General features: G+C 42.8%; 1 protein-coding gene and 1 long non-coding RNA gene across 8 annotated transcripts in view; one reads left to right on the top strand and one right to left on the bottom strand.

The window, feature by feature from the left end:
* Positions 1-2,142, bottom strand: part of SEMA4D (semaphorin 4D) — an 83,369-nt gene extending 81,227 nt beyond the window's left edge. Inside the window, exon 1 of one of the 7 annotated variants that reach the window (XM_059873809.1) lies at positions 2,024-2,142. The gene's annotated coding sequence lies outside the window, so the exon portion shown is untranslated. Of the gene's footprint in view, positions 1-1,579; positions 1,718-1,870; positions 1,974-2,023 lie in introns of those variants that run through there. The other 6 variants (XM_059873804.1, XM_059873808.1, XM_059873801.1 and 3 more) reach the window with 6 other exon arrangements.
* A 91-nt stretch (positions 2,143-2,233) lies between these two features.
* Positions 2,234-7,541, top strand: LOC132341779 (uncharacterized). Its single transcript, XR_009490305.1, has 2 exons — positions 2,234-2,762; positions 7,423-7,541. It is a non-coding gene; the product is annotated as an uncharacterized LOC132341779 (long non-coding RNA).
* Positions 7,542-12,053: the final 4,512 nt, after the last annotated feature.

The raw sequence follows: 12,053 nt of genomic DNA, 5'->3' as shown, positions 1-12,053 counted from the left end.
AAAAAAAAAAAGAGAGAAATTTAAAAACCAGCTATAGACCTATTTTGGTAGGTATGAATGCAAGCAGCTTTTAACAGCAGACTCTGTAGCAATCCTGGACCATCGAAAAAAGGTATATAAAGTAATTGCTTCAGAGGAGGGGGGAGAGATGCTGAAATACTTCCTCCACAAGCCAAGAGACGACAGTGAAGACAGACTTCATATGTCAATCCAGCTCCTCATTTACAAAGCCATTTTTATTCCTTTTTTTTTTTTTCTCTAACAATATAAACGCAGTAACACATTCCCATGCCATCCGTTTGCTTCCAGTGGAAAAAGTCACCTATACTTCATCTCTGCTACCGGAAAGAATGAGTGGCCATCCATACATAGCCTGCTCGTCCCAGGCAGCACTGTACAAACGCTCTTCCCTGCACAGCAGGGAACATGGTACGTACAGTGTTTCACCCAACACGAGCCACTCGGCTCTCTCTTACAATGCCCCTTTCTAACTCAGTTTGTAAACGATACTCCCACTCCGGCTCGGCCTCCACATTCGCCATCCATGCAGCCAGCACAGCTTCCTTTAGGCGCACTTGCGTAACTGCCTGAGCTCGCACTCTTTCTAATAAAAGAAGTCATTAAACAGTTCTCTAACAAAACCTCCATACAGGTATCCAAAAGGGAGTATGAGATCAGTAGCTATTTCTGAGCCCGATGGGCACAAAGCACTCAACAGACGTGTGCTAATTACTGTGAGAATTCTAATTTTCTTTTTAAAAAAGGCTTTATTACTACACTGATTTCCAGAGCTACTAGAAATACCTGGGTGCCATAAACTTAAAGGTGATGTTTCATATTTTTCAGTCGAAGTAACTCCCCATAAGAGGTACATGACAATAAAGACATGAAGGAAGACAAGAAAATGTTTCAGCATTAAACCAAAAAGCACACCTGAAAAATCCCTTCAACCTACAGATCCATCAGGTTCCCTCCTACACCAGGGCAGGATCAAGCTCCTGTTCCCCTCCCTGCTAAAGGCAGTCACGTAATAGAAACGAGCGGCAACAATGAAGTTACCACGGCTGCATTCATCCACTCAATCCCTCTCCCTTAAACGCCCATGATGCGTAGTTTTGTATACGCGGAAAATACCATGCAACAACCCACACCTCCGGGGAGCCGTGAAGACATCCCCTCAGAATTAGCTGAGGGGCAAAGGGGGACAGAAAACTCTCTCTTCACCAGTATCCTGCAAACCCAACACCTCTGTGGAGACCTGATTTCAACTCTCCTGACAGCTAAAAAATAAAGCAGCACATAAAATCTCTTCAGAACACATGCAGCCGGTTACCCGACAGCAAGCACCCAGTACCGCATACTGCTCTTCGCTCAATGAGAGACAGCGGCCTCCCCGAAGCGCCCGGACACACTCATGGCAACCTGAGCTGCTGGCCCTTGGAAACCGACCGCTTCTCAGCCAGGCGAAAACGCCTCGCATCCGTCCTCACCACCCTCGGGCGCGCCCCCGGTCCCCGTCTCCGCGGCAGGTGCGGCAAGCACGGGCGGCGGGGGCCCGACCGCCACCCTGGACACGCACCTGGCGGAGCCGCAGCCGGCGGTCGCTGCCGCCGGAGTCAGCGGGGCTCGGGGGCGGAGGGAGGAAAAGCAGATTTATAAACCTGGCAGCCCTCGCTCATTTGCTGCAGCTGCAGGCTCCTCCTCTCCCTCTCGGTCCGGCCGCGTCGCATGCGGGGGCTGCCAGCGCCCTCGCCCCCCGCCCGAATCCAGCGGCGGCCCGGGCCCTGTCAGGCGGCAGCAGGGACTGCGTTCCGTAGGTGCGGCCGCGCCGCCCGCCCCCCACGCCCGGGTCCCCCAGCCCCGCACCCACCTCGGCGGGAGAAGGCGCGGCGGGCACGGACGGTCGCTGCCCCAGTGCCGACCGCTCCCTCGCTGCCGCCGCCTCTTGCTCCCTCCGCCCGCCCCCCGCCGCCGTCTCCTCCTCCCCGGCCGGCACACAGCCCGCCCTGCCGGGCGCTCCTACCTGTGGGGGGCTGCGGCTCTCCCCTCGCACGGCCCCCGCCTGCCTCGGCTCCCTCCCAGCGGCTGGGGCTGGGCCGGCGCAGCCCCCTCCTCCCCTCGCCGGCGGGGGCAGGGCGGCGGCGGCGGGAGGGGCAGGAGGAGGAGGAGGAGTTGGTGCCCGTGTGTAACAAGTTTGGGTCGCCCCGCAGTATGGCGGCCGAGCGGCGCTGGGGGCGGGCCCGGCCCTCGCTCCCGGGGGTCTGGCAGGGGCCTGAGCCGCCCTCTCCTTGGTGCAGCTCGTCCCTTCCCCCGCGGCCGGCGCGGCCCCGTTAACGGCAGCGGCCCCGCGGCGCGGCCGGAGCGACAACGGCGCCGAGTGGCATTAGCCCGGTCACGGCGCCGGCGGAGCGGCTCCTCCCGCGCCACCTGGGGCTGAGTGCCTTGGCAAGGCACCGAGGCGCCTCTGCCGAAAGCAGGTGCGGTGTCCCGCAGTTCAGCCGGGCCGAGCAAGAGCCCTCGCAGCTCCTCGCACCTAGTGCCACTTGTCGCATTCCACTGCTCCTCCTCCTCTTCGTCGCGGGCAGGATGGATCCGCTCGCCGCAGACCACAGGGAAAACCGCCCCTGGGATCCAGCCTCTCGGCACCACGGGAATGAAAGAACTCTCAGCGAAAGCAAGTGTTACTGGGATTATTGCACTTTAAAAGCATAGGTTCGCTTAGGTGACTGCTTGGCGGTATATAAAAGGAGAACAGAAAATAGGTCAGTAAATGCACAGATCTCACCTGCAATCTTCTGCTGAGTCACTGATGAGTTATTGATTACCATCATGTTCGTGCACGCCTGGTGTGACTGTTCAGGTGAATGACATGGACCAACACATGGGTGTTTGGTTTTAGATTGGGTTTTGGTTTGGGTTTTTTTATTGCTGTGGAACTGGTGATTCCAGTATCATGAGATTGCCATAGCTTGGTTAGCAGTAGTCATTGAAGCAAGACTGAGCAAAATATTTAGTTTGTCAGATACTAGCACTTGCTTTACTGGCTGACCTTTAAATTCCAGCATTACGCAATACTGTATTTTTACAATAACATGCTAGTCAATATATAATAATTCACATTAGCTGTAGGTAAGAAATAATCTCGAGAAGAAATCATTGAGGAGATCAAGCCTTTTAAAGCATGGAGACATGATAATAACTTCAGATTAAGGAAGTTACATGCAAGCAACCTTGTCATTTCAGGGTCTACAAAGTGGTAGCATCTGAAGGAGGGTACTAGCGTAGCCAGTAAACAGTCTTGTTGTGTGGTAAACAGTGGGAAATGAATTTTCCTGCGCTACATTTTCAAAATGGTGATGAAATTTAGTCCAGCTTTACATTGAATAACCAGTGTTCATCTCACCATTGACATCAAATAGGGCCATAATGCTTTCAAAGCATTGGATATGAAGCATGGAGAAAAAAGTAGTCATACCCAGCTCTGGGGGACAGCAGCAGCGGGGAGCAGGAGGGGCTGAGAAGCCAGGTCTGCAAGGAAGGGGGAGAACCACTTCTGTTGAGTCTTACAGGGGCATAAATGAAAGGGTCAAATGAACCAATGCCGGAAAATCCTTGCTGAAAATACAGTAGCATGATAAAAAATCCTTATCATATTGTATTTGGGAAATTGCTGTAATTTATACCATCAGAAGACTAACCTGCATCTCCACTGGGACTGAGTGCTGGTATTAATATGCGAGCAAAACCGTCTAGTGTAGACAAGACTTTAAGCATGTCCTGAGGGATACAACTATGAAATGATATTCCAAGGGAAGAAACAAAGATGCTTTTTAAATCTCTCATTTTACAAAATCTAGGCATGGGCAGTTCTTAGCTCTGAGTAGGCAAATCACAGGGATTTTGTCAGGTTTTCTCTTGAAGCCTGCAGTCTGCACAGATTTCCAAAACCCAGGAGTGGCACAAGGGAACTGGAGAAAAGCTAGCTCCAAGACAAAATTTCCATTATTTCTGACTCCAGGTTATATGTCATTACCTTTTAAGAATTATATTGTTAATTTGTATAAAGTAGCTTTCAATCTTCATTCTCAGCAAAATCTGGAGAGTCTTACAGATTTGAAGGCTGGAGGTAAAACAAGGCATTGATATTTGTACCTTGTCAAATGGCAGATTCCCAATGACATTTAGAACCTTCTTTTAAATATATATTACCAAATGGGATTTGATGAGAAAAAGAAAACACTGGTAATAACAGTGTTGAGAACTTAGAGCTGGTACCATGAGTTGCATCACTGAGAATTCCTTTTGGTTACAATTGTAAGTAAGTTCTTTCACAAGACTAAAAAACAAATGGCCTCTGACACAAAATTGAGAGTTTTTCCAGAGGTCTGTAATATTAATCTGGGTTGTATGTGAGCCAGTGGTGTAGGGCTAAAGATACTGGTCCTCACAGTAATTATAACTGATTTTGTTTTCCTAAAAGAGATAATAATCTTCCAAATACTGCATGCTGTGGCAATGAGATCATATAATGCACAATTATTAATACATGTCCACATCAATTCCATAATGGGCATTCCAAGGACATGGAGGAAACATGTTTTTTAAAACCTCTACTATAAGCATAATAAAGTCTAATCTTAAAAAGGACGCATAATGCTTTCTGCAAAGCAACAGTATGTAAAGACTGCCTCAATCCTAACACACTTCAGACAATGTGTTGAGGTTGAATATACAGACGTGTATTTTGAGTCTAGGCAAGCTGTATCAAATCTGTGCCAGGAAAAATAAAAAAGCAATTAAGAAAGAAAAAGGGGTTAAAGAAAGCTGTAACAACTGACGGTGCTCTTAAACCTGCAGTCCTTAATTAAATTCACAAACAAATAAGCTGCAGGGTAGAAGATACAGGAGCAGAGTAGGGACTGAGAGGAGACCAAAAGTGTCTCAGAAGCCAGATCTGAGACCGAGGGCAGATTTGTCCAAGAGTGAGTGAGTGAACAGGTGGTAGGTTATTAGTAAGTCAGTGAAAAGGGCATTGAACATGCCCAGAGGTTTGCAAACTGATACATAATGCAGGGAATAGCAGGGTGCATGAGAGAATGAATGGATGAGGGAATAAAAGAATAAATAGTTGGTGTTGAATGAATGCAATTGTGAACAATTCTGAATAAAGTCAAAGTTTCAAGCTATACCTTTATATTGCTGTGATGGCATGACTTTTCAGATCACTTGTCATCACTCAGCATTAGAGGAAAACAGCACACATTGCTGAAAAAAAATCACTTTTCACTACCCATTGTGGGAAAATGAAATAATGAAAATAAGGATTTAAAATACATTTTACAGTCATGACAATAAAAAGGTTTGGAAACGTTAGTACAGAAAAATAAGCACACAAAAGGCATTTAAAAGCATTGTCCAATAAATTAAAGTTGATTCACATTATTAAACTACTAGAATTGACATAGACCTAAAATTATTTGCAGAGCAAGAAGATGCCATTAACTATCCTAGTTAGAAACCTGATACACAACAGTTTAAAGTGATTTGTGCAAGATTATACACTAAGTCAGTGACAGAACCACAGATGGATAAAGCCTTGACCTTTTACGTTTGTATCCTCCCTATCAGGCAGAGAAAATACATTGACTTCACTTTTGCAATTACAGAGTCAGTGAAACAAAATTATAATAGTCAAGGGGTTTTATCTCCTAACCTTGGGGTTTTTTGGGTTTCTTTGGACTGAACACTTCCTATATCATTATGGATAAACATGGCAATTATACACTCAGAGACTTTAAAAGAGTCCCTGTATTTACCATGTTTGTATGCCTAAGACAGAAGAAGAGGGAGCTAAGTAAATGCTACACAGACATCTGCATTTAGATGAAGTAGAGTAGGGGAAGTGCATGTCTGGATGACGTGGCAGAGGAAGGTCCTTTTCTCTGCCTTTGGTGGATCTGTGTGGCTAAGAACACTGTAAAGGTCACAGAATATTTTTCTTTTATTTTTTTTTCCTAATCTGGAATAACAGATTTAGGCGAGCTATCCTGTAGTTTAATGTCTAACTATAGAGTTATCTGTAGTCTAGTCTATTTAATCTCACAGCATAGCCTGTTAAAAAGTTTGCTAAAAGGATAAGGGACATGGTGAATTTAGGGAAGAATGGCAAAAGTGATAGGGATTCCCCTCATTGGGGTGCTGGTCAGCATTTGTATTTTAAAATGAGATATTGCTATCAAATTACATTAATAACATACTTTGCTCCTAGGCAAAACAGCAACAACAGATATTTTCTGTTTTCACTTATCAGTGTCCAAATACAGAGTCAGGTCTTACACAAACAGCTAAGTTATGTGCGTGGTTACAAAATGAAGAAGCTAACCACTCCAGTGATCTTTTCATAGGAAGATGGCATGGAAAGACTTTGAATCAACAATCAATGAATAATAAATGAATTATAAAAGATGCTTTATCCACTCTACATGGTGGAAGAAATACATGGCCTAGTGAAGATGGCACATGTTTATTAATGAGAAAAATAATAAAAAAGGTGTCAGCAGTGCTTACCTCAGGGGACAAGGTCAATGAGGCAACATCAATAATGCAGTACATTAAAAATAATGAAGAAACTAAAACTCAATATATTTTTTTATGTTTTTTGAAAATGCAATTACATTTCCAAAAAGATCAAATTAATGAAAGTTGTTAAATGGAGTCGTCACCAATACAGGAATTATTTCTGATTGCATGTTTTTCGTATGTATAATACCAATATCAAACTATTGGTGTGGGTTAACATGTGCTAGTCATGAATAAATATGAAACCAGAGGGGTAGCAAAGGTGTTCTGTTGTTAATACAAGAACAGCAAATGTAGGGTTTGAGAGTGCTGGATTGAGACATTTGAAAACTTTATACTAAGCTTGTGTTCTTCCTATATGGATCCTACGTTTTTATTGCCTGCATTATTACAATATTTTATGATGTTTTCTTATTTTTCTTACTTCTTTTTATAGACCAATTACTTAATATGATGCTTTACAAAAACAAAATAAGAAATGGAATTATAAGGGATTTTTCTGGTGACAGACTTGACTGTAAAATACAGTAACCACAGACCTGTCTCCTTTATGTATGCATGTCTCAGATCATAGTGTGGTCTGAGAAGGGAGGAATGCATCGCCACAGTAGTGAGTGAAGAGTCTGCCTTTTTATCAATCAGAATAGCATTTTAATTCAGTTGCTTTCCATACACACAGTTTACTTAGAGAGGATCACAAGACTAGTGGGATTCTTTGACTTGTACCAATGTCAGTGATTATCTTTGACTGTAACTTCAACTCGACTGTGTTACCTGTAGAGTCCCAGCTTTGAACCTTGATAGCAAAACAATATTACTGTTAAAGCTCCTGTTCTTGTACAGGGCATCTATCTCAAGTAATGACAAGCCACCTGATTCCTGTCAACACTCAGACAGCCATGAATCTGCAAAATGAGAAGCCAGCAGTGGAAATATACTGTGAATAAAAGGTGAAAACAGACTGCTTTCCTCTCCTTGTGTGACATTTTTTTTTTTTTTTTTGTGCTGGCATCCCTTGTTCTTCTCACTCCCAAAGAATGCAAAAACCTGATGTAACTTGCTTCTTGAACTAAGTTGCCCTAATAACCACCTCTTTGGCTGAAACTAAACCAGGTCATGATTTCCCACTGTGATGTCTGTCACAGGGACATTTTTTCCCTGCCCTAGAGTAAGGTTTTCCTTTCCACCGTTTGCTCCTATTAGGTTTCTGTTACTTTATATAGAGAACAAAGCAAAGGATCCAATTGCCACACTATTATAAATTAAATAAAAGGACATAGAGTGCAGGAGAGGATGGGTTTTTCTTAGCTGATATGAGCAATTTGCTACTATCAAAACCCTCTTGGGAACATAGAGCTCTGTTCCAGGGAGTAACAAAAGGAAAAATAAAAGATAGGTTGGAAGGGACCAAGGCTAGTCTTTGACAAGAGACTCACAAAGATAATTTTAAAAGGTCATTTTAAGCATTTCCACCTTGCTGTCCTCCCTGAAAGGGAAAGAAAAATGCAAAGACTGATGATTACTGCCTTCAAAGTACATCAAGAGGTTTAGGTATCAGGAAAAGATGTCTTTTATCTGTCCAAAACATTCCCCTCCTTAGAAGTTCTTTATTTGTGTTTCTGTCGAACTGCCAGACCATACAGGAAAATTAAAAAAAAAAAAAAAAGTTTAGGAAGAGGAAGCAAAAGTTTCATAGCAGAGTAAATTGGGATTAATTTTATATAATCCTTAAAATTCTCCATCACTTAACAAAAACTACTTATAAGGAAAGAGATTCAGTTCCTGTGATTAAATACTGGTTTTGTAACTAAAATCATCAAGCTGATCAAAATTTTTATCCATTAGCCAAAAGTTTTTATCCTGAACGTCTTCTCATTGTGAAAATTGTTTGTTAATTAACACTAAAAAATGCATGTATTCAATTACAGATGAAACAATTTGTTTAACCATTTATCTGGGAACAACTTCTCTACTCATTTTCTGGTGTAAATTTGCAATGCTTTAATATCAAGGGAAATTCTAAGGCGAGAAAGGAGGTGCCCAAAATTCTTGGTAGTCTTCAGGGTGATGCAGCGTGATAGGAAATAATGACAGTAGAAGTCTGTTGCTCCCTCAAGTTTACATCTCAGAGATGTCAGAGAGGGGGCTGTGGTCATCTGTGCACTCTACCATCCTGAAGGACCCTGGTAACTAATTTACCTGTGCTGAGCCTGGCAAAACTGTTAAGCAAAACCTATTAGCACAGATTTTGGTTCTGCATTCTTTTATGTGACATTAAAGTGATTTGTTACCTAAACAGCTGTCTCTCTTCCCTCTGCCACAGCGTGGTCACTGGCATAAAGGGGAGACAGGAAGAAGCATGGGAGGGGCTGTACTGCACATTTGGGCTTATGTCCTGGACAAAAGTGGAACCTCTTCCTTATACCTCATTGCTGAGGAACGCTGACTCTTGCTACATTCAGTCAGGTATGGCTGATACAGCTATAGCTACTAACCTTCGGGGTAAACTAGGAAAACTGGGAGAACATAATGTTTACCCTTTATTTTTCTTTGATTAAGGCTTAACATTTCTGTTTTAGGTTAAGAGAGGTAAGAAGAAGGCTAAGGAAAATGTCAACAAAGGAATTACGGCGGACCTTAGCTTATAGCCATTGTTCTTTGTTTTGGCTTTAGGAATGAAAATAGAGAAAGGAGAGTCAAGTAGAAAGCAAGCATTTTTAGTAAGAGGTAGCCAAGATAAAGAAAAAAAAAGAGGTAGAAAAAACAAGATCAGAGAAAAATATCAGGAAAATGTAATGACTTAGCCTGGCCTGTTATTTATATGTTTCTCACATTTAAAATATGTTTTTCCACTGAGATAAGGAGAAAGATAAGAAATATTCTGTAATTAGGAGCAATAAAGAAAGTTCACTCCCAGACTTCCTAGGGTTTTGAAGTTGCTTTCAAGGCCTGTTTCTGGTTATTATATGTCTTCAGTGTTAGGGTAGGTCTGAAGTTTCCAGCTTCTGGGATTAGTTGAGTGATATGCCTAGGGGCAGACGTTTTTGAGCAATGTTGTTGAGAATCACTGGAAGTCTGCTTGCGTTGTGTATTTAGTCTATATCTATTGTGTACACTCCCTTATTGGAAAAAAATACCCTACAACAAAAAATGACCCTACAATGAAGGATAAGGAAACGGTATTTGCTTCTTTCTGTGCCCACTTTTTCTTTGACCTTGCAGCTGCACAAATAGCTCAGTCAAAGACTGTCTGAATAGATTTCAGGGATCAGAATCATATCAGCACCTTCTGCTCACTGTCACACTTCATACAGATGCTCCTGCCTTTTTTCTGCATGAAGACCCATCAATTTAAGGCAGAGACAAACACAGTGCCAGACTCCCTGGCTGGTGCTCTCTTACCTGGTCCAGAGCCCAACCTCATTTGTTTGTCTGCAAGTTAGTCACTTGGAAATCATTTTATACATAACAGCCAAGGAAGTCTGGTAGTATGAAATTAATAGATAGTATGTAATGTTGAAAAAGCCAATGGCATCAAAAGAGCCACTCATGAGTCTCTGTGTGAAGCAAAAAAAGAAGCCAAGCCAAAACCCAGACATGTTAAGCTGCCTGCTATTTTTCCAAAAATAACAGATACTTTCACCAACGCTAAGTGATAGATCTTCCAAAGTCTAAATACAGATTCAAAATGCAGGCTGGGATTGCCCATTTGCACAGGAAATTACCAGTGGTAGGAACTGGGCAAAACAATGCCAGGTACAGTAGGCCAAGTTGAGAAGCCAAATTATCTCCAATCTCAATGCAATGGACTAGTGGCACAACTTGCCCTCGTACCATGCATCATTAAAGTTTCATGCAATGTACTAATTTAAAACATTTAAAAATAGGATAAGCAAATACTGTTCTGAGGGATTTTAAGCCTATTAATACCATGTCCTGGTTGTGAGGCATTATTGTCTTGTGTCCTTGTTGAATCTTGCCAGTTACTTTGTTTTCAATTAAGTAGAGAAGGCAAATAGAATTTACACAAGATCCCTTTCTGTGCCTTTTAATGGCACTTGCTCATTTCTTCAGAAGTGAAAGACCATCCTCTTCATGGTCTTCAAACATTAGTCTGTTCAAAAATTTCTGTGGGATGATCTCAACCATTCCCAGCTCTCTGACCATCAACTGAACTTGATCAGAGTGGTGCAAGACAACTTGCCTCTGCCATGCTGCACTTTGTGGGCGCAAGGGAGACTCGGCTGCCCCTCGGTGTCATTACCTCTCTCCCCTTTTCCCAGGGTTTTATAGCACCACAGCCCCTTTCCCCTTTTCCCGAGTGTCAGTAGTGTGCTGTCAGCTCAGCTTGGCACCAGAGCAAGTTGAGCAAAATCCTGACCTGATATGGAGGAGCAAAGTTTCAGGGCATATAGCTTCATCTTTAGCAAAAAGTACAGATGTGGAGGACAACATATTCCTCCCAGGTAACACTTCCCTTCTCAGCAGGATTTGTGAAAATCCCTGCAAACACAGCTCTCTTCACAGAGCTTTCCCATAGAAGGAAATGACGCAAGAAAATGCCATTATTTAGAATGTTCACAGTTTTTTACCTTAATTTTGCCAATTCCACCTCTATCATGTTCTGGGTTTTCCTGGTAATTCTTGGCCAGTCACTTTATCATAATACAGGTGTAGCTGGCACTCAAGCAGGAATTGTTCTTACAGTGGCTAGCTGGACATATACTTAGGGAAAAATGCAAGTAGTGATTTAAAAACATGTACTTAAGTCCTGATAAATCAGAATAGGATTTTTGTCCACATAGTTAACACTCCTTTTGATGTTTCAGACCAAGGAAATTAAATCAGACAAGATTTTTTTCCCATGTTCTGGCTGACTGGCTTACAACAAGGAGTGTGTGAAGACTTCAGGGTGGTTTTGGAGTGCTGATTAATGATAATTTGAAACTGACTGAGTGCAGGTATATGCCTTGAGTTAAAAAAAGTAAACACATTGCTGTCAGTAGTGTGTGGAGTAGCAGGTTTTATGGGGGTGCAAAAGAGCCTGTCCACAGCTCCTTTCACTTGACAGCCCTTGTGCAATGTTTGGGTATCTTCACTTACACCTTCCTTACTCCTGTCCTCAGGCATCCAAGTGACCTTTATGGTGACACATTTCTCAAATGACCAAATGCAGATACGCAGTCAATAGGCATGTTTGTTGTGCCTGTTTCATAATGTGAATGGAGGTAAGGACATGCTCTCAGACTCACAAAACACCTAAATGTATCCACCAACCAGAACTAATTCACAGTATGAATTAATTAACAAGAAGTAAAAGCTCAAAAGGGGGAAAACCGATGATTTTCACCCTTTATTGTGTATTGCTCCTCCCTGTTCTAAGAACAGCTCAAAATGAGTTGCAGGAACTGTGATTTGCATTGCTTGGTCGTGTTTATACATGTTGCTAAACCATTCTCCGTGCTGGTTTAGTT

Source organism: Haemorhous mexicanus, chromosome Z (genome assembly GCF_027477595.1).
Source record: "Haemorhous mexicanus isolate bHaeMex1 chromosome Z, bHaeMex1.pri, whole genome shotgun sequence".
NCBI classification, from domain to species: Eukaryota; Metazoa; Chordata; class Aves; order Passeriformes; family Fringillidae; genus Haemorhous; species Haemorhous mexicanus.
This window is presented reverse-complemented; position numbering and strand designations above follow the sequence as displayed.